The 23,451-nt window shown below is 42.1% G+C and overlaps 1 long non-coding RNA gene across 1 annotated transcript in view; it reads right to left on the bottom strand.

Moving 5' to 3' along the window:
• Positions 1–251: 251 nt before the first annotated feature.
• The window catches only part of LOC142057094 (uncharacterized), a 31,829-nt gene continuing 8,629 nt past the window's right edge, over positions 252–23,451 (bottom strand). Inside the window, exons 2-3 of the long non-coding RNA XR_012660536.1 lie at positions 6,251–6,318; positions 252–5,918 (exon numbers count right to left, since the gene is read on the bottom strand). This is a non-coding gene — a long non-coding RNA (uncharacterized LOC142057094). The remainder of the gene's footprint in view (positions 5,919–6,250; positions 6,319–23,451) is intronic.

Raw genomic sequence — 23,451 nt, 5'->3', positions numbered from 1 at the left:
GTGGTGCGTCCCAATAGCAGGATATCACTGCTGTGAAGTTCCCAGGCTGCCACCCAGTCCTCCCTACCCCAGAGGGCTCACCCACAAATATTCCTTAGGTGCTTCTGCATCAAAACAACCCTATCTCCTAAGCTACACCTCACCATGGAGGATATTCCTGTCTTCTAGATCTAATGGGCCAGTCAAGAAAACACTGTAAAACTAAACCACACCCATGATACAAGAGAAGAAAAAGATCTGCTACTGCTGTGCTCACATGCCTTTATTATGAGTTCAGGCTGAGGACTGATTTCCTCTCATCTTTAAAACCTATACAAAAACTCGGTAGACTCCAGGGGAGATTTGACATCTAAAACTGGTTAAGTAAAAACAAATAAAAATACAACATACAGTTACTATATGCATATTTATAGATGAACAATGCACAATAGTAAAAAGTGGTTGTTGATTAGGTATTCGGTAAATTCTTAAATCTGTAACTTAAAACTAAACAGTAAGTATATTAAACAGGAACTGCTTGACCCAACATGCTTCAGCTAAAATTGTATCATAGTAATTATACAACCTGATTAAACAAGGCTTCATTCCCACATGCAACTCCACCTTACTGCCTTGGCAAAACCATAAGCTGGTAACACCCTTTTGCTGGTTTTCAAAAAGCACATTAGTAATTAATAAAAGCAGAGTGGAGGAGTTCACGTTTATTTCCAACATGCTGACGGTGTTTAAGGAATCCGTGCGCTCTGATAAAGGGGAGTGCTTCCAAAATATCACTTTGGATCACCTCCTGTTTTCTGTCTGACTTCAAAGGCAGCAAAGTCAGTCTAGCACAGAGGATCTGTGCCAGTCACAGCCGCAGGGCCAGAGCCCAAACCAACCCTCCTCATCCTCTCCTGCCAGGTGAGAGCTGATTTGCTTCACAAAAGGTCCTAGTGCTTTCAGTAACAAATTGCTGATAAAGCATTCTCTACTTCAGAAGTCAATTAGAAAAGGAAATAAATTGCTCTAAACACAGATGTTTTTCTCAGTGTCCAAACTGCAGCCACTTACAAGTCTTTTGTGCATTAATGTGTACCCTAATATATTGGCTCTTGAAAACCAATGCTTTGCTAGCAGCTACTCTGTGAATGCATCCGTCTACGGAGCTTACTGCTTGCTGGAAAATTAAATACTGAGCTTTTGACAGTGTGGGCTTCCAGCTGAGCTTCTATTCACCCTTAAGTAGATTGTATGAGGTTTCAAAAACTATGATTGATACAACTGAAATGGAGTAGTTAAAAACTCATACAGACGTGCTTCATCTGTACCATTAAGGACCATCTGAACAATCTATTTTCAATGGTAACCCAACCTCTCACCCACTTTTGAAAAACAGCAAACATTTCTTCCACCCCCATTCTTTACAAGCTTTCCATGCTGCTTCTCTTTAGATGAAGAAAGAAGAATGCACAATGTTTTTTCAGACCAGTCACAATATCCCAGCCTCAGGAATTTGTCTTCATATAAAGGCCCCATGGCTGTAGTGCAGTACCCAAGTATTTTTCACCCTTTGCTAACACGTAGGAAATGGGTTAGAGAAGGGAGGCGAATGAGAGGATGCCCTTCTGATAAACATCACAAAAATAAGATACTATAAAATAATTTTTGCAAGAATATATTAAACACAGCTAGATTCTTGACTCGCCTACTCTTCCTTGACTTCATGAGTTTGCTATATGTATGGGATTTTAAGTATTTCAGCACTTCCAAACAGTTAGCTCTGGACAGAGCATTCTGCAGTGCTCCGGGGGGCTGTTTCCAAGGGACATTACGCTTGTTGGTGCTCCCAAAGGATTTTGGCAAGGAGTGCTTGTCCTTGGGCACAGGTGAGCTTTGCTCTTACAACAAGCAGGGGCAAAAAGACACCTGAGAGCTCTGGGCTCACTCCTCACAGCATGAAAGGTAAGGCAGCTTCAGAGGAAGACCACTGAAGTAATTCAGATTAGCCCGTGACCTGGAGTTTACAAAAACAAAACAAAACAAGAACAAACAAGAACAAACAAAACAACAAACAAACAAAACCACCACAACATAGGAACCCTGGTGAAGGTGTGGTATCTTTAATGTATGGATATACTTTTACTGTCTCCTGACACAGATAACAAAACTTTATTAGAAGCCCAAACATGATGAAAATGGTGAACTGCTACGGGAGCAGCAGTGCTGTTACTGACTAGAAGTGGCAAGTTGCCATACCTGAGTAAGCTTCATTATGTGTGGTTGTAGCAGATGTAAAATGTACCTGGTGACTTGATTTCTGCCACTGCTTTGCTCTAAGAAATATGAGACTTAAGGCAATTAAAAATAAAATGTAATTCCTTTCTTCCAGATCTGCTAAATAAATGCAGTTGGCCAAACTCCTGCAGATACATTTGTTCCCCAGGGAACTGCATGCATGCTTGCTTCTGCTGAATTTTAAGCTATTTGATGAGGACTGCCCAATATATCAGTTGTACAGATTCAAAGTGTAGTTTCGAGTACATCATTTATCCAAGAAGAAGGAGCAAATTCAGCAACCTCAGTCCCTTTAAGAATGGTGCAGCATTCATCCCCTCAAAGAGACACTAGATATGGGTAATCTAGCAAATCTCCCAGGCTCTACATAAATCTCATAAACCGGTGCCCCCCATCTTGATTTGTACCCATGGAACTGTGGCTGGGACAGGGATGCTGGCACCGGCCATCCCCCCCATCATCACCAAACAGTAGCACTGGTCCCAGGCATCAGCAAACCTAGGTTTCTGACCAGAAATACTCAAGACTTTGAAGGGAGAAAGCAATTGTATTTTAATACCTGAAAAATTGTGCCAGAAGAAGAGGAGGAGGATGTTCATAATTCAACAATTTGTCTCTTTTTATCACAAGCCAAAATACTGTCATCAAAGAATACTGTTTGAGAAAAATGTTACCTTTTAGTTTTCCCTAATTAGCTGTTTTCATGATTGTGTCACTGGTAAAGCTTCAGTAACAGAAGCAGAAGCTGTGAAGTCAGATGCACACTCATACGCAAAGATGTTTTGCTTAGCTCCTTATTCTCATGTTAGTCAAAAAGTGAAAATACATAGAAGTTACTAATTCAAAAGTGTTGCCCGTTTTAAGGTATTATGAGGTAGTTCCTGTCACAGAGTTTTACAATACTCAGTAGAAATGAACTGATCAGCATCTTCTCAGTAACTTTGGAGAACTAAGGTACATAATCTATTGGCACAACGGTTTTCTTCCCAGGCCAAAGATGCTTTCTGACTCACAGACTGGCAGCTGCTTTTTGTCCTGTGCTGTGACCTGCCTGGGTATGAAGTAGCTGTTGGAGCAGCAGGCGCAGCTGCATTAGGTCTGAATGCTCTCACCATGAACCCTAAAGCTATCTGACAGTCATGCAGTAGAAAAAATGCAGAACAAAAATCTTTGGCACAGTACAAGTCAATCAGCTCACAAGCCAGAAGGCAGGTTGGACACCACTCCAATAGTGTGTGAAAGCATCTGCAGAGATGTTCCTGAATCTCCAACTGCTCCTGCAGCAGCTCTTTAAAAATTAGTAAAAAAAAAAAATTTTAGTTTGGCGTTTGGAGGCCAAAGGCAAACAGTTGAGATGGCAGGGTCTCAGTGAACATCAGCTAGTGGTCACAGGAGCACAGGTTCAGGAGTCACTAAATTGCAGCTCTGTCTTGAGCAGACCTCCACAGCTGTATCTGACCATATGAGGAAAGGCTGAAGAGCTGCCCCCTGCCAAGTGAGTTGCATTCATTTTCTTTCATATTTTATGTAACTTAGCCCAAACCTTTTCCTTTGGTTTGGTGATAGGACACTGAACTCCTATCCGCCTATACTGAGGAAGGACACTGGAATATTCTCTATTTTATGCATGGACTTCATTTCCCAGCAGAACAGGTTGGGGTTTGTTGGTTTTGGGTTTTTTTTTTTGGGGGGTGGGTGGGGGAAACCCCAAACAGCAAACCTGAAGTATATAAATTTTTAAAGTTCAGATTTCTGAGTATTTACACCTCATTCCTGTATTTGCAATGGTGATGGTTCCTTTATGGTTTTCTTAATATAGAGGATGCACCACCCAGTGATCATGAGATCACAGCATCCTGCCAGGCAGGCAGATAAAAACCTCATGTTTTATAACTGAAGAAGTGGTAAAATGTCCCCAAGACCTTAAAAGCATCAAACTAGAGTTTTGAGCTTAATCCTTCTATTGTGCTACTCTCATACCTTTGACCTCTGAAGGTCTCTCCGACATGGACAGATCCCAAAATAGCTCCCGCTGAGTGCAGCAGCTGCTGAGATGCTACTGAGCACAAGGACAGCATGCTCTGTGGCTGCCCAAACCAAGATCATAGCACATCAAAACATGCAGCTAGGAGGAAGGGAACAGAAGACACTTTCCAGTATTACACTGGAAAAGGAGTCTTAAAGCTGCCAGGGCTATTTGTGCTCCATAAATCACTAATATCACCATGGGCTCATCTTATACAAAAATATCTTAAAGAACAAAACAACCCTCCTTCCTTTGATTGTTTACCCAGATGAAATATTACACAATAAAAAGTTAAGTATGCTCTGGTAATGACAACAGTATCATATACTCGAAAAAAGATGGCATGGTAGTAAAAGGAAAGCTCCAACCCTTTTTTGCATCCAGAAGGAAAGAGTCATAGAAATGGATTTTAATTATTAACTTGGGTTAGTTATCACAGTACCTGAGAAACTGCCATATGGAATATATTCCAGTATAATTTTTACTCTTAATGGCCTCGAGCCTTCCAAGAAACAAATTTTTGTTACATAAACTGGTATCAAAGTGGCCTCCCTTTCCCTTCCCCTAAAGCTACAAATATATCAGCTCTGCAAGAGCCATTAATGTACAGTGAATGTGTCAAGTAAAATTTGGGTGAAACATACTGTGGTTACTTGAAGAAAGTATTTGGATGGAATAAGATTTAAACTAGTGGGAGACTTGAAAGAGAAATTCCAGCTATGTTACCCTCCTACTTTAATTTCTTCTCAACAAAGTCCTGCTGTGATTGTGGCTGTGCTTTAGACCAGTGTGTGAAGGATGCAAGGCATGAAGAACTGTGCTATTCAGCCCTCTAATTATCCAACTCAGCTATCCCTAAAAAGATGACTGTAGTAATAGCCATTGAAAGATAGCACAGATATCTTCTTTATATTTTACACTCATGAAAGAAATAAAAATCAGCACCAATGGAAGCCACACGAACACCAGTGGCGCAACTTTACAGCCTCTATGAGCAAGTGTTAATTTTCCATCACTATTTTTCAGATCAATATTTTGTTGTGGAGACACAATTTTTAATGGTTACAGACACTTTTCCTTCCCCAGAGATGCTATAAATAACAGCATATATTTATATGAGAGCACCAGGATTAAAATACTAGAAACTGATTTCCCGTTTCTGCAAAAAGCAGTGTGCATGGGCAAAGGCAGGGTTTCCAGAAATGCTTATGAAAGCTGGAAGATCAGTGTCCTCTGATTTTGAGGGAGAAGTAAGTTACACGAGAAAAGTAGGAAGAGCACAAGTGAAATGATTCTTCAGGCTGCAGTCTGGCTTCAGATAACCTAGTTTCAATTCTTCTTCCATATTACTTCAGTAAAACAAGCCAGGAGGTATCACAGGCCCAGAAAGTGCAGATATATAGTCACATGTGCAGTTTTGGTTAATAGAAGTACACGGTGGATGCCAGCAGATCCAAACTCCAGCTACTGCGTTCTGAGCTAGTGAATGTGCAAAGAGCCATAGGGAACAGTGTGATTCTGCGCCTTTCAGTTGATTATAGTGCTAACAAATGCAAGAGATTATTGTTTCTTCAACCTCTTTTTTCTTCACGAAAGGACAATATTCTTCATTTTTTCTCTGCAAAGCAATTACGGGCATTTCAGAAAAGGGCAGCTAAAATTGATATCACAGAATATTCATCCAATGACTTAAGAAATGCATGTTGTACAGCAAGCACATCTTGTGTGAGGCCAGTGTTAGCTTTAGAATGGTGGAATACAGTAGATTCATTGACAGGCTCAGTGTCCCACACTTGTTTCTGAATAATCACCATCTGAGGAAAAGCTAAGATGCAAAACAGCAACAGTCCTCAAAGGTTCACACACACATGCACGCAAAGACACAATTGCAAGCAAATCTTGAACAGAATAGCACTAGCCTGGCTTTTTTTTTTTCCAGAGAGTTCTTACCTCTTCAAAAAACAGGCTGTTCTCAGGCCTCTCCACCCCCTCCAAGAAAGCATCTGAATCAGTTCAACCTAGGATGGGAGAAGGAGGGGGAAAAAATCCCTTGTCATTTGAAGTTTGGTTAAGTATGAACATAGTTGCTGCTATTTTATTGCTGTCATATTTGGCTCTCTGTTGGCTGGGTGGCTTTAACAGCTGTCTGTTTGCACACAGTTGTGCAACTTTTTTTACAGCTTGTTAATTTAGACTCGAGATTACAGCATGCTGTTCCTTTTCAGACATAACTAACTAAAAATAACAAAACCCAAAAATTCCTTCTTAAGAAGCTCATGGTCATTTGTTTAAACTTTGAAAAGGATCAGGATCCTGTAATTCCAGGCATTGTTATGAAATGGGTCAAAAGTTTCCTTCATATTACCTTGCCGGGTGTGCTCTGCAGCTGTATCCCACTGCGGAACCACCACCAAAATCAGCTTGCTGTGTGTGCTGATTGCAGAGAAAACTTGCCACAAACGTATTACAGCTGCATGTTACACACCTTGGAGGAGGGGCGACTACATGAAAAAGTGGTAACTGAAACATGATAGCCTTAAAAAAAAACCCAAACAAAAAATATGCCACCAAACAAGTGAACAGCAGGATATCTTTCAAAGTTTTGTAGCCTGGTACTCTCACAGCTCATGGATGTGTTAAAACTTGAAGAAAATGCAATTTTACTTATCTTAAGCACAGTAAAGGGGGAAATGCCAGGGAGATGACAGCAATAAAAGTGTTTTCTCAAAAGATCAAAATGCAAAAGCTCATCCCCTGAAAGGCTTTGCTCTAGCTGCAGAATGAGAAAACTGTATACAGTATCCAGGATGCATGGGAGCCAGAAACAAATTGTTAGAACCAAGCACCAGCCAGAGAGAGAAAGTGACAGGGACAGAAGGGACACATGCAGGAATGGTAAGACTGATACAAGTTTTTTCTTGTAACAAAGTGCAACTTTATATTATGCAGCTGCGAGAAACAAGATAGGTCTTCAGATGCTTTGATCTGATAAACAGTTCTTTGCTAAGCAAGCTACATTTTTGGGTACTCACAGCAAGTGTGAGCAGATGCTGAGAGAAAGATGGACAGGGTCGCATTAAGTACTGCTCCCTTGCCTGGGAGAATAACCTCAGATTCAAAATAGTGAGTGACAGAGTAAAAACAAGCACTTCTAAGTCTCGTAAGCAAAGCATCAAAAGGCATTCACTTCAACTTACTGTTTCCCTTTAATGGCTGTAGGCTGAATGTATTCTTTCCAATCAGTGTCTCATGCTATTTTTACCCCCATGTATGGACATTACATCTCTCTTCTTCAACCCAAGTCTTTGGAGTTCTTCCCAGCATTGTGAAGGAGCAGAGAATATTACACTTTTTATATTTAGCTACTGTAGATTCAAGTCAAATATTTCTGATTCTCAAGAATGGATACTTTGAAGCCAGACACACAACAGGCTGCTTAAAAATTACTTCAGTTAGATGGAAACCTAGCAAGCACTACTACGAATACAAAGGGCATATTTCTCTCTTCACCTGTTCTGTCAGATTATCTGAGGGACAGAAAACATGATAATTTAACCCAGTAGTTTACCCAGAATATGAAAAATATTTGCTTTTTGAAGGCTGAATTTGTGGTCTCATGATGCAGAGAAGGGAAGGGAATTTCAGCTGAGTTGTCCGGTAGCTTCTAACTGAAAAAGATACAGCCTATAGACAGCTCCAAATGGCAATGAAGTATTGATTAAAAAGAGGTATAATGACACTTGCAGGCACAAATTCACTGTTCACAGAAAAATGCCAAGTTGCAATATTTATCTCTACAATATGCCAAGAATGTTCTTTTGTTGTATAGCAAGTAACTACATCATCTCTTGCAAATCACATCTCCAGGGCCTACTGTATTACAGCCCTAACTCATCTAACAGTTTGAGCATTATGATGACAGCCTCAGTTAGACTGTCCTAAGGCTTGTAGGATGGCTGCTCCATTTGATGGTACAGGTGATGCTCAGCTACAGGAATGGAATTTGCAAGCACATTCTCTGTGCAGAGAAAGGCTTTAATGCCTGTGGTTACTGTTCACAACATCCATATGGAAGAACGCCTGAAAAGCTTCTCCAGATTTTAGCATCATCCAAAGACCAAGTTAGGGTCCAAATCTTCAGTCCAAATCTGCTTTGGAGTGAAATGCCTACACGATTCCTCAGGAAAGAACAAACTTACACCTGATACAACAGCAACACAGGGCACAAGAGATGGACTCTGGGTCTACTTTGTACAAACACAGGGATGGACCTCTGTTTTCCCAGCATTGATGCAAAATGTACAAGCAGCTTCTGCCTAAGCAGCCAGAAACAAGATCTTCATGTGCCCCCTGGAGGAAATGTCTCTTACGGTGAGACCACAGTGCCAGGCTCTGCTGGCCCCATCCATATCTTGTTGGTACACCATGGCTGATTTTCACACAGAAGGGTGAAGGGACCCCCTCAGCTGAAGAGCTACAGAGTTTAAGCTTTCCTGATGTCACCTCCAGTTCCCTTTCAGCTGCAAATGGTGCTAAGCTTGTCTCTCAGCAAGGGCCTCCAGGTTATTCTATAACAATGCTCCCTCCTGCAACCCACCATAATTTTCAATGACAGTGGGGCTGCAAGTTCTGTGCTTTCTGCTGACCTTTTAATCACCACATCTTACGCATGTGCACATCACACTTTACAAATCAGCCCCACAGGCAGGTTCTGCAGAAGGAATCCCAGGTGGCTTTATGAGGGGACAAGGTGCAGAGATGCCAACCCACAATGGCAGTGGCTCTGACCAGGCTGAGCCTATACAGCTTGTCAAGCAAAAACATGTATACCCGTGGATGTCTGGATACATAAGTGGTCAGGCAGAGCTCTTGGAGACTGCTCTCAGATGTACACGGTTACATTCTCCCTGAATTTTCACGTTAGCCCTCTTGATCCTTTTGTGAATCTGGCCTGAGGTTCTGAAGCAAATTCTGTTGTACTGATTCTCCAGATTATTCAGGATAAATTTTGCTGAAAGTGAAATCATCTTGTTCTAAAGGTAATTGCTACCGATGACTCTGCACACATCAAAGAAACAAAAATACCATTCAGTCAGGAAGCCTAGCCTCTCTGAAAGGCATGAAGGGACACGGAGAGGTGGAGGTTGGCACATTTTCCACTAGGCCAACAAGAACAGATTGCTAAAGCAGATTGTAAACCTTTTCAAACTGAACACTTCCAGTGGAAACTTCTCTTGCCATTGATGCTGAAATCCAGGTAGGAACGGAGCCTGGAGATGTGCCACAAGCCAGCAGGCAAGGCAAGCCTCTCCTGTTCTCCAGGCATGCAGTCCAGTGGGCACCAGCAGCAGCTGCCACGGGGGTCAGCTGCACTCCCAGAGCAATAACACAGCTGTACCTGAATGCGAGAGCAAGGCAGCCCCCAAACGCAGGACATCAGACACCTCCACAGGGATGAGGCAGGTCTGTGTTGCAGAAAAGGAGAGAGGAATAGGTTGCTTGCTCAGCACACGCAAGCAGGTGTCTCATCCCTTGATACCAGCTGACATCAAGACTGTTGGACAAGTAGAGGGTACACATTAAGCTGAAAAATAGGCACCTCAGGAAGATATTTTCCCCCATTTGCCCCTCAGGTCCATGGTAGGGAGAACATGGAATAGACTTACAGAGGGAAAAGTACCATAAGCAGCAAGCTGACACACTGGAAATAGGAAGGTGGGGTGGAAACAAGCATCTGGGAATACAAGGAGGCATGAACAATTGACAAAAATGAAGCTGCAATTTAATAAATGCAAAAACCTTAGTTAAAAGGTGGAATAATTATAACTGGAGAGAAGTAAATACCTTAAAAAGCACACCACATCAGAAAAGGTTATCAAACATCCATCACCCATTCCATTAAACATTCTTAACTCAAAGCTAATCATAATTCTTGGCTCATTAGTCTTATGAGTTAAAGATTCAGGATTTCCTGGCCCACTTTCTGATGTCAATAATAGGACAGGAACAATACAGCAGGATCACTGGCATCAGGGAGCAAACTTACAAAGCGCAACCACAGCACTCACACAACATGAGCAAATAATTGTTCACAGTAGCTGGCAGCCAGCTTGGAATGGGTTTATTATTAGCCTATTAAGCTCTTCTTTTTTAACAGCAATCTTCAGTTAAATATATCTTCTTTTCACAATGAAAATCTAATTCCCTTTCCTGAAGGTGTAAAGTCATTGGCAGAACAAAAAAGCTTCTTTCTTAATGTTCAACATGTTTGAACACCAGCTACTGCCTACTGATACTCTCCATCCATTAGTGGAGCTGAGCTCATGCCACTGCTGTCGGGGGTAACTTAGTTACCAGAACATCTACTTCCTAAACCCTGCAGGAGAACAGGGGGACACTAAAGCTGTAAGCACAACACTGCATTCTCTAAGAAAAGTATTTGTTTCTTGGCAACTGAAAAAAATCTCTCTCAATTAACACAGCCTAGTCCACATCTGCTGTTAAGACACTAGAGGAAAAATATTTGAGCCTTTTCAAATTGCCGATAATGAAATTATACAGACAAAAGATTAGATTGTTGATTTGGAAACCAGTTTAATTAACACCCTGCACATTTTGTTTATACCCTTTCTAAAATCATTGATTCAGTAGTTTCATTTCCTCTCCCTTCTATAGCATCGCTCGCTGTGGAGTTATGAAAAAGAAAGAAAAAATACTTTGCAAATTTTTCCAATTAATTCAAGGCAGAGCTCATGTTAGAATTTCTATTAAAATATATCTATTTGCTTATGTGTTCAGTAAGTCATGTGCAGCAGTAGGGTTAGGAACACCACTTGACAATCTTGTGTTTAAAGCTCATTTTGGCCAGAACATTGTGTGTTATCTTCAGTGGCTTTTTTTTTTCTTTCAGATAGGGAGTATTACTCTACATTTATGTTCCCTGTGCTTTTTTTTGCCTCACACTTGTGAAAGAGGCTAACACTGTCAAACACCTGCCTTACAGTTCACAGGCAGCTCTCTCCATTTGCATGTTTAAGGTTTAAATCCCAAAGGCAGCGGCAGTTTTGCCTTTTAAGCAAAGTTCAAACATCGGCAAGTGTCCCTAATGAGCTTGTAAACACATTTCTCCAACTAAAAGGAATTGTCAGAGATTTCTAGCAAGGAGAGGGATTCACTTTCCTCAGTTTCACAGAATCACAGAATATTAGGAGTTAGAAGGGACCTCTCAAGATCATCTTGTCCAACTCCCCTGCTTAAGCAGGGATACCCGGAGCAGGGGGCACAGGAATGCATCACGGTGGGTTTTGAATGTCTCCAGGGAAGGAGACTCCACAACCTCCCTGGGCAGCCTGTGCCACTGCTCTGTCACCCTCACAGGAAAGAAGTTTTTTCTCATGTTTAGGTGGAACTTCCTGTGTTCCAACTTGTGCCCATTGCCCCTTGTCCTGTCACTGGGCACTATTGAAAAGAGCCTAGGCCTATTGTCCTGACACCCACCCTTTAGATATTTATAGGTGTTTATGAAATCCCCTCCCTCAGTCTTCTCTTCTCCAGGCTAAATAAACCCAAGTCTCTCAGCCTTTCCTCATAAGGGAGATGCTCCAGTCCCCTGATCGTCTTCATAGTTCTCCACAGGACTTGTTTGAGCAGTTCTCTGTCCTTCTTAAACTGGGGTGCACAAAACTGGACACAGTACTCCAGATGTGGTCTCACCAGGGCAGAGTAGAGGGGGAGGATAACCTCTCTCGACCTGCTGGCCACACTTCTTTCAATGCACCCCAGGATACCTTTGGCCTTCTTGGCCACAAGGGCACAGTGCTGGCTCAGGGTCAGCTTGCTGTCCACCATCACTCCCAGGTCCTTCCCAACAGAGCTGCTTTTCAGTAGTTCAGCCCCCAGCCTGTACTGGTGCCTGGGGTTGTTCCTCCCCAGGTGCAGGACCTCACACTTGCTCTTGTTGAGTTTCATGAAGTTCCCCTCAGCCCAGCTCTCCAGCCTATCCAGGTCTCTCTGGATGGCAGCACAGCCTTCTGGTGTATCAGCCACCCCTCCCAGCTTGGTATCATCAGTGAACTTGCAGAGGTCACACTCTATCCCATCATCCAGGTCATTGATGAATATGTTGAACAGGACGGGACTCAGCACAGACCCCTGGGGAACACCACTAGTGACAGGCCTCCATCCAGACTCTGCTCTGTTGATCACGACCCTCTGAGTTCTGTTGTTGAGCCAGTTCTCTGTCCACCTCCCTGTCCACTCATCCAGCCAACATTTCCTTAGCTTGCCTATGAGGATTCTATGGGAGACAGTGTCAAATGCTTTACTGAAGTCAAGATAAACAACATCCACTGCTCTCCCTTCGTCGACCCAGCCAGTTATACCATCACAGAAGGCTATCAGGTTGGTCAAGCATGATCTTCCCTTGGTGAATCCATGTTGATTACTCCTGATAACCTTCTTGTCCTCTACATGCCTGGAGATGAACTCCAGGATGAACTGCTCCATCACCGCTCCAGGGATGGAGGTGAGGCTGACTGGCCTATAGTTTTCCCAGTTCCTCCTTCATGCCCTATTTGAAGACTAGAGTGACATTTGCTTTCTTCCAGTCCTCAGGCACCTCTCCTGTCCTCCATGACCTTTCAAAGATGATGGAGAGTGGCTCAGCCAGAACATCCGCCAGCTCCCTCAGCACTCGCAGGTGCATCCCATCGGGGCCCATGGATTTGCAAGGATCCAGTTTGCCTAGGTGATCTCTGACCCAATCCTTCTCAACCGATGGTAAGTCTTCCTTTCTCCAGATTTTTTCTCTCTCTCCTCAGGGGGCTGGGATGCCTGAGGGCCAGCCTTAGCAGTAACAACTGAGGCAAAGAAGGCATTCAGTAACTTACCTTCTCTGCATCCTGCATTACCAGGGCTCCTTCCTTGCTCAGGAGTGGGCCCACTGTATCCCCAGTCTTCCTTTTACTGCTGAAGTATTTAAAGAAGCCTTTCTTGTTATCTTTGACATGCATTGCCAGATTTAATTCCAAGTGGGCCTTGGCCTTCCTCGTCACACCTCTGCACACCCTGACAACATTCCTATGTTCCTCCCAAGTGGCCAGTCCCTTTTTCCGCGTACTGTGAACCTCCCTCTTCCATTTGAGTTTCTCTAGAAGCTCTTTGCTCATCCCTGCAGGTCTCCTGGCTCCTCTGCTTGACTTCTGTCTCCTGGGGATGCACCAATCTTGAGCTTGGGGGAAGTGGTCCTTGAATACTGTCCAGCTCTCTTGGACCCCCCCTGCCTTCCAGAGCCTTAGCCCATGGGATTCCTCCTAGCAGGTCTTCGAAGAGGCCAAAGTTGGCCCTCTTGAAGTCCAAGGTTGTAACCTGACTCATTGCCCTGCCTCTGCCTCGCAGTATCCTAAACTCGACCATCTCATGGTCACTGCAGCCAAGGCTACCCCCAACTCTCACATCCTCAACCAGCTCTTCCTTGTTTGTTAGGGTGAGGTCGAGCAGCACATCTCGCCTCATTGGCTCCTCCACCACCCGCATCAAAAAGTTTACCTAATGGCTAGTCTGTACTCTGTAGCTTTTTTGCCTGATACAATTGTCATACGCTAATTCCATTTCTTAAACTCTTGCTGCTCAAAGTCACTATTAGTCTGAGACAAAGTAGATATGATTCACACAAAGGTCATTACTTAACTAGGAAACAATATTAAGTAAATAGTATTAAGAAATAAAAACCATACCTTGGGCACAGGAACTCCAAATTTCCACTAGGAAAAAAACCATCACCAAGAGTCTATTCTGGGCTCCTCACAGAGCAGCACATGCACTATTACCAAGCTGGCCTATCCATGAACCTCCTGATATTTTTAGTATGCCATCAAGTAAAAAAGTAATTTGTACCTTAAAAATAACTGTTACTTCCTACATTACCTCTTCTGGAGGAAGAGCTAGAGAAAACATCAATTAGAAATGCATAGCTTTTTCCAGGACACCATTTCATGAGGCTTCTTTCTTTTCCCATTGATCAGCCTTATATGCTTATATTTTGTTGAATGACAAAAAATAGCACAGGGGAAATTAAACACTGAAATCTGCAGACACTCTGGGACAATATTTGTTTAACAGCTGCCGAACTCTGGAAGTAACAGCAAAGAGTATTATGTAAGAAAATCCTGTAACCCAAACAGATATTATTCTGGTTATCATCACATTGAGGCTGTACTTGCTTAAAACATCAGTTGTTATAAGAAAACAACATTCAGCTGAGGATCCACAGTGCAGAACTATTTGTTCAGTCCAGAAACATAACCTATAAATGTTCAATAAGTCAAATTCAGGCAAATATATTATTGCCATTTCTTGAAAAAGAAACAAATATCTAATACAACAGATGACTTTGTCATACTTCATCTTTGAAAAAATATTACTGGAATGATAGATGTACACTAGCATTGTTCCAGCATTCAGAGTTAAAACTGAATTCATAAAAATAAATCTGAAACCAAAGGCAGTAAATACAGACCTGGACAAAGAGTTGACAAAAAGATGAACTAATTTGGCCTATATTTCTTAGCAGAATGTACCAGATTTCATGTCATGATTGTTTTATGATACTAGATGGGAAACAAACTGTTACTGTCCAATCTTTATAAATAAAAAAATATTATGAGCATTAACCCAAAAGAAAAGCTGACAGTTTGCCAGATCGGTATGTTTTTCTAGCGTTATCAGACATTTTTAATGAAAATCTGAAGCTAGCCAGTAGATCAACATAGCTTTAAGAAGTGGCCTCGTAAATTGTATATTTGATGGTTGCCAGAGATATATTTAAAGTAACAGTAAAGAATTACCATTTCAAAAGAGGCCATACAAACTTTATCAAGTTTCTAATGCTATTTATTCATTCCAGATAGGTGACATTTCAGATAATTATCCAAACTACAAATAATAATTCAACGAAGTCAGTGCAACGTTTAAAAACTGGTTATTAAGTTCTGCACAAGTTGCTTCAGATGACTTGCAGAGAATGTCTTGTAGGAGATCAATTAGGTAGCAGTATGCTTGGTAAAAGTATAGTTTTCTGAATGAAAGAGTATAATGTGCATCTGCAACTGTTAAAAGTTCCTATAGAAAAGTTAGGAGTGGCACTCTCATCCAGGTTTAGAGATTTTTACAGCTACAACTAACTGAAGAGTTTGAATTCAAGAGACTATCATAAACGTGGGATCCATGAAGATGATACATGCTGAAGATCTCTTCTGCTTAAACAGAGCAGAAAATAGTACCAGTGAGGAAAACAAAGAGCTTATTCAATTAAACCAAGAGTCACTTTTCCATCAGCTTTGGAGGAGTCTGGCCTAAATCTTAAGTCAAGTACAAAAGCATAGAGTAATAACATCTTCCTACCTCATCTATCAATTGATTGATTGATACTAGGATTAAACACATCATTTGTACCCTGTTCGAGTGTGGCTATTGTACAGATTCAAAACCTCTTCCTGTCACATTTTTCTTTTGAGCAGAAACATGGCTAAGGAGACCTGTTTATTTAAAAACTCCATGACTGTCAGCATTCATCTCACTATGGCTCCTTGAAACTTTTTGGCCATAGCAGAAAAGACAACTTCTCCCCTTTGTGCCCTTCCCAGTGGGTATCTTCCAGCATGACAGGGGCTATAGCAACTGTGTCGCACCTTCTGCGGGCAGTCACTGATACATGCTGCGTAGCCGGACACGGGGCCAGAGAAACACAACATCCTGAGCCAGGCTTTGCTGGCATTGGATCACCAGCACAAGTGGAGGCAATGGAGGAATTCATTCAGCTCAGGAGAGAGAGGTGGGATAGGGAAGGAGAAAGGAGGCCATTCAGCGGTTTCTCCTGCTGTTATGTCTGAGCATTCCTGCAGAAACACCAATGCTTTACCCTAAGCAAGATTTTCTTTCTTTATTTTTTTTACTTAACAGCAGCTAAGGTGCCTTTAACTACAGACCTCAGTGCACAGGGTGAGGACAGGAGATATGGAGCTGACCATTCACAGAGGGTGAGGCCAGAGATAAAGATCATAAAATACATACAGTACTAGCTGCCAACATTGAGGCTAAGCAAGTAATGGAAGTCAAAAAACTCTAAATAGAAGGGTAGGGAATGTCTTTCTTACTGACCTTAGAGGTCCCTTGGGTTGTCTCTGCATTATACCACAGGAAATAAGGTTAGGGCTGGCACTGCTGATTTCACATTTGCTTTCAAGCTTCAAGGATATGGCAATTCTGATGCTTAAAACACCAAAGCAGCAAGAAGAAACATGAGCAGACACTAAGGAAAGACAGGCAAAAGGACTAACCAAAAACATTCCTCCCTTTTTAAAATCTGTTAATAAAGGTGGTTTTATTAATGCATTCTCTTCCTCTGTCAGATTAGATATTTTTAACGTTCACTTCCGTTATTGTCTCAGTAATGGAATTTGCCCAGCCAATGCTTGATTAACTGTGCTGCACCACCTTTAAGATTCTGCCATGTTCCCCTTTCAAAGGTTGTTCTTCGCATAGTGCCAGTAGGGTCAACCTGGAGGGATCTCTGTCTATCCAGAAGCCCTGCAGTACAGGACCTCACTTCATGCAACCACCTAGGGAGTGTCCACAAATTGTGGGAAGCCAAGTGTCTTTTCACATTGTATCTATTTGTTGGACACAATTTAGAAATCTTCTGATTATTACCTTGACAGAATCCCATCCACTAACTTTCATTAGTTAAAAGAACTTTCCCTCCTCTGTGCAACCGCACTTACATCTAACCTGGCCTACCTGAAAGGATAGCTGGGTTAAAGCTGGCTCACTCTTCTTGCAAATCTTCACTGTCCAGAGGAGAATGGAGCACTGAAGCTTTAGCAGGGTGGGATAGGTTTCAAAGGTAAATCTGTAGAGTTTAAACAGACGCTAGGCAAGTCAGTCATCTCCCAGCACTTGCTTTAGTGCCTTGCTGCCTCCTGTACTACTGCTGTCATTCTCATGCAGGTTTTTCTCCCTCTGCTTCTTGAAGGTTCCAGCTATATGGTCTTTTCCCTCTCTCCAGCCTCTCACCAGCACAAATCCTTCATCCATATCCATATCCTGCTCTCCTGTGATGCCATTTTTTGCAGATGTTCTCATAGATCTCTTTTGGTCTCCATACTATCACCTTCTTTTACCTTTAAACTCATTAAATAGATGAGCTCCAACAGCTACCTACTCCTGAAAGGAGTTTCTTTGTCCATTTACACTCTGAACCTTTTCCCAATCCACCTTTCATCTTTCATCCCCTGCAATTTCTTTAAACAAAGCTTTTATTTGTCTTAGTGAAAGCATGAAATAATGAAATTCAGATTCCACCCTTATCCTTCTTCACCATCAGCCATTACCTCTGCCAGCTCTGATATGTAGCAGAAAACTTTTCCCTTGCCTCTGTCTCTCTCCTGCATTTACTCTCACTAAAACATCCTTTACTTTCACATGCTAAGGATGGTCATTATGCCTACATTCTTTCCTCTAAAGACCTGTTTCCTCATTCCCATCTTTTCATCCAATCCACAGGTAATTATGTGCTGGTCTTTCAGTTACTTTATTCAGACATTCCTCCTTCTGTCCAAAGTAGAGTCTCTCACTTGCTTTGATATCCCATAGAAGTCCATATCAGTTCAAATTGAGTCTGGCAAATCCTCACTAGGAAAGGTTTGATACTATCCCCTCCTTTATAGGAACAAATTGCAGAAGCTGTGACTCTACTGGGTATGCAACACTAATCTCTTTTGAATGACCTTCCAAACTTTACATCTGAGCTACATCTTATTGACCTACTTATGAACTATATTGTAGGTTTAGCCATCTCTAGCCTTTCAGCGCTACAGCCATGTAGAAGATTCTTTTCCTATAGTGTACTGACCAATCTATCCACTACCCATACTTCTCCAGGATGTCTCTTATCACAGCTTCAGTTTACTTTCTAGATTCATCAACTTACCTACCTTTTCCTCATTCTCTTTTACTGTCAGCTCCACCCTTCCCTCATCTCACAACTGCTCAAAATTGCTTTTCCTGTGCTGTCCCTGAGCTTGGGAGGAGGTATCTACAAGCATCTACAAATCTTCTACATGGCTGTAGTGGATCATGATGGGATTTTTCAAGGTGAAGACATGCCACTGTAAATAAAATGGAGGTGATGACAGCCTTTATCTTGAAGGACACAGAAATTTGAAGACAGGCCACTGGCATAACGAGACTGCTGACAGTCATTCTGATCAGTATTACTTTGCTTCCTCACAATCCCTTTGATATGGTACTCTTATTCTAGGTTCATGGCAAAGGGTAGCGAGAGCTTTTCAAGTAGGGACCTCTCAGGCCTTCCAGTAAAAATATTTTTACTTCCTTCTCAAATATTTCTGTGAAAACCAGTTACTCATCTTCTCAACCCTTTATACCATTCCCAATTTGTACAAACAAAAAAATCTGTAATATTACTCTGGTATTTCCTCAACTTTAGAGAGAAGTAAGAACAAATGCAGTCTAGGCTCTGTCCATGGCTCTGGCATGATTCTTGGCTCTCACCAGAAAACGCTGCCACCTTTGAAATCGATACCCCATACTCAATGGTATCTTCAGACCTTTGCTTCACTCGAAAAGTCGCAAAGCTCTGCTCACTCGCAGCGACTGAGGACCAGCTGCAGCAGATGGGCCACAGCACAGCGGCCAGCACAGTGCGGCAGCGCGGCAGCGCGCAGGATCTGGTACCGTGCTGCTGACAGGCAGCTGTTTGGAAGAGAGGTCTTTCTGCTTACCTCTGTAGTTTTCCTCCTTTGTGATTACAGTTTAAACACAGCTGCAAAGGACATTAGTGGGAGACATCCAGGTGAAGAGTTTCACATCGGTTTTGTGACAGTGGGACTTCCAGTTAAGTTTATTTAAGGTAACAATGTAGCCAGTTATGAAGACAACTTCCCAGTCACTGCCATGTCAGTGCTACAGATGCAGTGAAAAGCTAACACTTGCAGTCACTGTGTTAGAAAACATAATTTGAATTTCTGGTACAACCACTGTGTGCCATCTGATGCTTTCACAAATGGACATCCCCAGAGAGGGGAGTGATTTTACACTGGCTTTGCTGTTTGTGCTGGAAAGCCCCCATGATCCATGAAAGAGCTGGTGCAGGCTGGCTCACAGCTGCATTTTATGTGGGTCCTGGTTTCTGATGCACATTATCCTACCGTCCACACTTGGAAGCAGAGCAGAAAAACCTGCTTTTTACCCACACAGAGGTCTGGTTAGTTTACTCCAGAGCAGGTCTTGGCTGTAAACCAACAAGCATGCTACGCAAATAATTCAGAGGGACTTGGATCACTACATGAAAGAGGGAACACACCAAGATAACTAAACAAATTTACCCCATGTTTCTTTAGATTCTTCTGCCTAATGTTACAGCTGAGAGAGAGCAGTTTCACAGTTAGTCTAATAGGAACAACTCAGTCCAAGAGCTGATTACAATGTAAACTTTTTAACTCAGGCTAATTTCTATATGAAACCAGATTTCCTCTCTGAGCAGTGAAAGTCTTGCTAAGCTCAGACTGCAACCAAAGAAGCAGTAGCTCTGTAAGAGGATAGCTGTATAGTATGTATGGCTTTTTAACAAGTTCTCCATTTAAGCAAATTTATTTAGTATATCTTGCATGCCGTTATTCTACACCTCAGTTAAAACTTCTCACATCAGCCTAACAAGTTCCCAGTTCCACTAGAACAAATATTTTCAATGAACCACATTCAGCTCCAGTTTATGCTACCAGAGATCCCACCTATTTACACTGGATGAATTTTCCCTCATTTTCTAGCTCACCACACTTGCACATGGCAAAGTCCATACAAGGTTGCCCATGTTGCCAATGCTAATTCATTCCCCACACTGTGCAGCATTCCCTTCTCTGCTAAGTATTCCAGCAGCATGCCAATCTGACTTGAGCTACTGGAGTGTTTGCTTTTCATATGTTCTTCTTTTTTTTCTACAACTTAAGATATAGAAATAAAGTGCTTAAAAGTTCTTAAATAAATATAAATTCCCATGTTATTATAGGCCATTCTTCACTGCAGGCAACCCCCAGCATTCCCAAGAGAGTAGTAATTTGTTCTTCTCACACTGTATGCCTAAGACTGGGGTAAGTTTTGGTACCTTTGGCTTCTGTTTCAAAACCATGAAGTTAAGGAATAACCCCCAAAACCAAATTAGAAATAAAAGCAAGGAGGGATGTACACACCACAAAGTAAACTGGTGTTGGAGAAGAGATGCTGCTTATCTCCTGTGGCAAATCACTACAAACTTCATCTTCTGTGTTGCATGAGCTGAGAAATAATGACTGAAACCATTTGTTTTGAATTGAAAAAGGTTTGGGTTTTTTTGTGTGTGTTTTGGTTTGGGGTTTTGGGGGTTTTTTTCCAGTTTATGGGCTGGGAGAAAAGTCTGTCTAAAAGTCAGACTGAAAATTATTTCCATCTGAAAAAAGTAAGTTTTAAATTTATTTCAGTAGTACCACAGATCATATAAATGCCTAGGGAAACAAGGCCTTCAGTTAGGTTATCCGGGACCCTGTGAAGCCAAGGCTTGAATACTTCCTGTGAGAGAGTCCACCACTTCTCTGGGAAACCTGTCCCAAAATCTAGCTGTTCTCATGGTAAATAATATTTTTCTGGTGTCCACTTTCCTGTGAAGCAACTTGTGCCCACTGCCTCTTGTCCTGTCACTGTGCACCTGAACGCACATGACATCCATGAAAAGGATGTCCCCTATCTTCTCTATGACTCCCTATCTTCTCTATGACTAACTTTGAAGTGTGTGGAGACTGTGGTTAGATCCTACTGAGTCTTCACTTCCCCAGACAGAGCAAACCAAGTTCCTTTGACCTTTCTTCATATGTCAAGTCTTTCAACTTCTGACCTCGGTAGCCCTGCACTGGACCACCTCCAACTTTGCAGTGTCTAGGGGACAATAACTGGACAAAAGTGCCAAGCAGAGTGGAATAATCACACCCCTTGACCTGCTGAGTGCGGAGAGGCAGAAGAGACACCACTGTACCCAGTAGGGGGTCTCAAAGGGAGAGGATTTTATCATATCTTCCTCTAAGTTGTTAGGGATTTGGGGGTTTTGTTCAATTGGTTTTTTTAAACCACAAATGGGCAGACTGACCCTCAGAGCAAACACCACATCAAGCAGAAGCAAAGGAGGGCACAAGGAGGCAGGCTGGTGCCTGGGAAGTCTCTTTGATCCTGAGAGATGCTGGGACGGAGCAAGAAGAGGTGGACACTGTGCACACTTTTCCTCTAGCCTTTGGTACTGGTATAGTCAGGACCCTGGAGCTTTGCTGTCATTCAGAACAGCAGTTCTTGTGTTCATATGCTACCAACCCTCACACCCTGAAGATTTTCACAGCTGAAATCATGGCAAAGATGAAACACTGCAGAGTGCAGGGCTTTCTGCTTATTTTCCCAAACAAGAGTAAATGTTTTGGTGCTGCCCTTTAGCATGACCAGATGCCTGATAGGCTGGCCTTAAGGAGCTAGCTACGCTCTCAGAAGGTATCTCAAGGTCACATCACAGTGTGAGCTAGTTGTGCCAGCACAACAGTAGCCCTGCTCTTTCAGGCTCCTCTCCCAGAAACAACACATGCAATGCTCCTCTTGCAACAGTTTTCACAGCTTCTAACTTAGCATTTCTGTACAACTCCATTAGTAATTACACTTATATGCCCGAAAATTTCAGCAGCAACACAAAATGAATGCAAAACAGTAGTTAGTGCTTGAACACATTTCAAACTTAAGGAAGAAAATTACTTCCCCTTTTAAGTGGAATGGATACCCATGTTCTTACAGTACTGCTTAAGACTTATGCTGATAAGGGAAGCTCTCCAGGAGGGGAGAGCACCTATTCTGACAGCCCATCTCCATCTGCCTGTACTGGCAGGGAAGAGTAAAGCTGAGGGTTTCAGTGTTACTTGGTTACTTTCAATTGAAAGTAGTTGGGTTTTGCTCAATAGCCATTGAGTACATTCCTCAGATTCTTTTCTTCTGTGCTTTGTAAGTTGGTGTTGGAAGTCATTGCTGAAAGCACAGGAAGTTAAAAATCACCTTTTTCAGCCTCCTGTCACCTCAGGGTACTTCTGTGATAAACTGACCCAGGCTTGAAAAATGGAGTACCTTTTATAGCCCCATCACAAATCAATTTACGAAATAATGAATTACAGCCCTTACCATGTCCTCAGCTGGCACTGCTGAGTCTGTAACTACCTGCACCCATTCACAGGATCACAAATTGTGCCCCTGGTAATAAGAGAGCCCAGCTGTCACAGGGGCCAAGTGCTCCTCTGGTGCCTACTGAAAGCATGCATTTTAAAAAACAGCATGGTGTATCTTACCCACTGAAACTAAACAAAGGGTTTCCATTGACTTTAAAGGAAGAAGGATTAAAAAAAATACATTTTCAGTGCTCACCTTCCTACTTAGAAGAACATTAATTAAAGCTCCCAGTAGAATTTAAAATTGAAATCTGGGCAGCCAGGTCACAATTTTGTCCTGCATTGATTCAGTGTGAAAACCTAGATGATTTAAGTGTTCCACAGTAATTGTGATACACATGAAAGGCATTTTAAAATATTTACCCTATATTAAATATTTAACCATACTGGAAATGAAAAATAGTTAAAATGTTTACTAGCAAATTCTGGAAGAAAATAAATCCTATTTTGGGCCAGTAACATGTCTGTGGGGCAACACATTGTGGCCCATGATTCAATCCCTGCTCCAAGTGTAACAGATTGAGTTCTAGCAGCACCTTGGTAACATCCAGGGTCACAGGAAGAAGCCACCCTCCACTGCTCACAGAAAGTGAACTCCTGTCTCTATAGCTTCAAACGGCATACCCGTACCTGTTTAAATACTGGCTTTAATTATCCCAGTGAATATTTGCTTCTGATTTTCCTGTAGCTACTTAGAAAAGTGAACCTAAAAATGAAAATAGCCAGAAAACCTTATTTTTGCATTCATTTACAGGCATTCAGTTCAAAGAGGTGAGAGAGTTTGATTTTTTTTTTCCAAGCAAGTTTTTAACCAGAAAGTTACAAGAAATTATGAGAGGACTGCTAAAGGTCAGC

Source organism: Phalacrocorax aristotelis, chromosome 5 (genome assembly GCF_949628215.1).
Source record: "Phalacrocorax aristotelis chromosome 5, bGulAri2.1, whole genome shotgun sequence".
Taxonomy (NCBI): Eukaryota; Metazoa; Chordata; class Aves; order Suliformes; family Phalacrocoracidae; genus Phalacrocorax; species Phalacrocorax aristotelis.
Note: the sequence above shows the minus strand (reverse complement) of the source record. Positions and strands in the feature narration are given on the sequence as shown.